This window comes from Hylobates moloch, unplaced genomic scaffold (assembly GCF_009828535.3).
Source record: "Hylobates moloch isolate HMO894 unplaced genomic scaffold, HMol_V3 SCAFFOLD_8, whole genome shotgun sequence".
Classification (NCBI taxonomy): domain Eukaryota; kingdom Metazoa; phylum Chordata; class Mammalia; order Primates; family Hylobatidae; genus Hylobates; species Hylobates moloch.
Genome location: NW_026652283.1, coordinates 88289487 through 88293795, shown reverse-complemented (window position 1 = coordinate 88293795; position 4309 = coordinate 88289487).

Sequence of the window (4309 nt, the reverse complement as noted above, 5' to 3'; positions counted from 1 at the left end):
ATTGTTGCCCCGGCTGCCTCGCCCCTCAGGTGGGTAACAGCAAGGCATGCAATCCACCAGGTTTCCCAGAGCTGCACTGTGGGATTAAGCTCCAGGTACCCACAGGGAGAGCTGGCTGGATACTGCACCACTTTTTGGCTATCTCCCCTTCCCTGCCTCATTTCCCCACAATCTCACTGGTACCTCCTGCGTCTTCCAAGTCACAGTCAAATTCTTGCCTCAGGGTCTGCTTTGGGGAAACCCACATTAAAAGGTGGCAACACCAAGGACACAGTTAAAATAACAAAAGGAGGCAGGGAAAAGTAGTCTCAGTCATCATTTGAACCCTGGATCAAGTAATGTCTGAGGCAATACAGCATTTTTCTTCCTTAAACAAACCTGGTGGTTTTTTTGTCAGTTGCAACACTGAGTCTTAGTAGATATATCTAAAATTGTGCAAAAACCACTGGACAACACTGCCACTGCCATTCCGGATCCTTCACAACGTGGTTCCAGCCTTAGCTTCTCCAACACTCTACCCCACCCTTCCCCACCTCCAGACACGGACCAGACTGGGCTCCTCACTGATAGTGGAAACCCTCCATGCCCTTTTGTACAGTCAAGCCACTTCTGCCACTAGGCACATCCCACTCATGCACCCAGCCCTTCTCTGTTGGACCAAATGCCATCCATCTTGCAGTGTTCGAGTCTGGAGCCCTCTTTGCTCCCTTTACCCAGGTCAAAATCTCCTCCATTTTCTGGCAAGATATTGTTCGCCTCTCATGGCACTTTCCATGTTCCTCTCATGTGTATAATAGCAAGAATTTTCTATTAAAATTACCACCTGTCTCAGACAGGAGGCTCTGGATGCTGCTCTTGTCTTGTTTCTAGGGCTGCCTAATGGTTACACAGGTGTGTTCACTTTGTGGAAAATTATCAAATGATGTGCTTCTAATGTGTGCACATTACCTGTTAATAAAATCATTTATTTAAAAATAAAATATCAGCTGCAATCTAAAGTTCTCATGGCAGAGGGAAAGTCCTTTTTTCCTTCTGAGCGCTATGATACATTTGGGTTATACAACTTGAGGATTAGGAGATGGCTGAATGACTTGCCCCCAAGGAGGAAGAAATGTGGCTTCCCAGAGTCGGGAAGAGTGGGTGAGCAGGATAGACGGAGGAAAGGAAGAACAACCACACACCCACAATGCGATTGCCACTCCGTGACTCTCAACTTTCAACACATTATTTAAATTCACAAAATGCTTGGCACAAGTGGATTTTTTCTGGACTGTGGTAAAGTGGCTTAGTTCCATGTGTCCACTGACGCAGAATGAGATGTTGTTAGCATACTTGATTCAGGAGTTGGCAGTAAAGAGCCCCAAGAGAGGGTAACTCTGAAAATTAGTGTTTGTCACTGGGAGGACGTTAGACTTTATGGGGCCAAAAAATTGGATGTTGAAGCCAAGTTTAGTCCCTACTAGAGGAATAGGAATATGATACAGTGTTCTCAGTATGTCTTTTCTCCTTTATTGGTCTGTAAGGTTCTTGAGGTTGAAAATAGCAATTGGATGGGTGAAGAGAGAGAAATATTTTCCCTTTACTTGTCTTCTTTTCTCAACTCTAAACACGAAAAGGTGCCGACCAAAATATTTTTTGCATGAAGTAATGAAAAATAGAGAAGAGGGACTTGGTCTTCTTGGATAGACAAGAATTCTCCTGATATAAAAGTGCCTAAACAGTATAAAGAACAAAAACATTATAGTTGAAGACGAGGCTGAAATCTCAGTTTAATCACTTACTAGTTCCGTGACTTTGGGCAAGTCACAGCCTCTCTGAACTTTAGTCTTTTCATCTATAATGTTGGTGCCTAAGGAAATAATTTTATAAATGGTAAAGTGCCTTTTAGATTTCTGTGTTGAGAGCATTGTTTTCAGGACCTGCATTCTAAGCTGGCAAGGCTTGCCTGAACAGTGTAACTTTTCTGCCCACAAATTCCTCCCCCATGAGTTTGTAAACTCTGGCACAGCTGGAACAGGTATCAAAAGTATAGAAAGGCAAATATTCATTGATAGAATTCACACAGAGGTGTAAGTGATTCTTGGTAGATTCGTTCCAGAAAGAATAGGTTTTCTTTGATGAAAGAACACTGGGAATTTTAGTAGGATGGAGAGAGGCCACAAGAGAAGGGACTGGTGCCACTGGCAACCATCAAGAAAAGGCCCTCATACCTCCCCTGCTGTATCATCACTGCTATGTGTTATTGTCATTTGTGTTCCTATCTCGTTGAAGTAGGCAGATGTTACGTGAACTTTGGAAAGAAATAAACCAGGTGTGAAATGTGTCTTCTCAAAGTAACACCTGCAGGAAGTTGCACCTGGCCCTTCTTCTCAAAGTGCCTCCCAGTGGGGGAGTGATGTTTGCCAGATGCACCCTTCCAGCATCCCTGTAGGGCCCTACCCAGTTGTGGGTGCAGCAGTTATCCTGTAGATCAGGCCTTCTGACTTTTGGGTGGCTAAGAACTCCCTGGGAGTTTTGTTTAAATGAAGACTGTAGTTCTGCAGGACTGGGGTGGGGTCTGAGATCCTGAATTTCTGACAAGCTCTCCCAGGTGATGCTCATTGCTGCTGGTGCATGGACTGTGCTTTTAGGAGCAAGGCTGCCGATGCTTGTTAAATTAACAAATGAATGAATAAGTAAGAAATGAGTTAATTTGTTAAATTTCCATTACCTATATTATCAGTAGTAGCTCTTTCATCTTCTGAGAGACTTTTACCTGTCTGCCCCTCCCAGGAAATTGCAGGTTATTATTTGTAGGCAGCTGTCTGACAGGAAGCCAGGATCTGTCTTCAGCCACGTGGCCTGTCTCTGCTTTTGAGCAGCAGCTGCCTACCCCTCGGGCCCCACACCCCCAGCCTGTGCCCTGTAACTCACCAGGTAGCATTTGATGTGAAGATGAAAGGACCAGCACACCTGGGTGTCTGCCCCACTCTCCAAGCTCTACTTCCTCGACATCAATCACTCCAACCCTCTCACTGATTCAAATTAAAAGCCGAGCTCCCCAGCTCCTACTGCAACAAATTCTGGTTCACAACTGAACCCAACACCAGCTCAGCCCAGCCCAACCCCAAGAATAGGTGGTGGCACCAGCCACTGGTCACTTCCTTGCTCAACCTCTGGGGACCAATTCCATGGTCTGCTGACTGTCATTCTCTTCCTAACTTTCCAGGTGCTGTGTTGGACAGCACCTGGGAATGGGACAGGGAGAACCCTAAGCATCTTCAGGGTGTGCATAACAGCACATAGCCTGCCAGCTGGTTCACCTCAGAGCAACCCGTGGGCACAAGTTTTTTTCCAAATCCCTAGTATTAGGGTATGCTCTGTTTTGAATAGTATGAGCTAAGAGCTTGGCATCTTGTTTTCCACTGCTTCTCGCTGCACAAGAACCTGTGTCAAAATGAGTTACTGAGGACAAGAACGCCCCTTTATCTCCAAAATCAGCCAGATTTTTAACTTTTGGTTCCTTTTGACGTATACCCCTTATGGATATGGGTAATACCCCCTTTCTGGAGGACTTTGGTGAACAAATTTAATCCATATTTGTTGAGCACTAAGTCTTCAGCCCTGTCTATACTGTTGAGGACACCGTGGTCAACAAAACACACAGGTCCCTACTCTCCCAGAGCCCACATTCTAGTGGGCAGGGAGAGAAAACAAACAAGTCAATAAGTAATTAAGATATTTTCAGGTAGCCACAAGCCAATTGCGAAGACAATTAACTGTTGGCAATTTGTATGTCTTCTTTTGAGAAATGTCTATTCAGGTGCTCTACCCATGCTTTAGTTGGGTTATTTATTTTCTTGCTATTGAATTCTGAATTTCTTATACATTTTAGACATTAACCCCTTATTAGATATATGTTTTGCAAATATTTTCTCTCATTCCATAAGTTGTATTTTCATTCTGTTGATTGCTTCCTTTGCTGTGCAGAAGCTTTTTAGTTGGTTACAATCCCATTTGTGTATTTTTGCTTTTGTTTCCTGTGCTTTTGGGGTCATATTCAAAAACTCATTGCCTGGACCAATTTCGGGAAGCTTTTCTCCTATATTTTACTTCAGTAGTTTCATAGTTTCAGATTTCACATTTAAGTCTCTATTTGCTTTTGAGTTGATTTTTGTACATGGTGTACAAAGGGTCCAATTATGTGGATGTCCAGTTTTCCCAGCACCGTTCATTGAAGAGACTGTTCTTTCTCCATTGAGTTCTTGGTACATGTATCAAAGATCAGTTAATGTTAAATGTGTGGATTTATTTCTGGGCTCTCTACTCT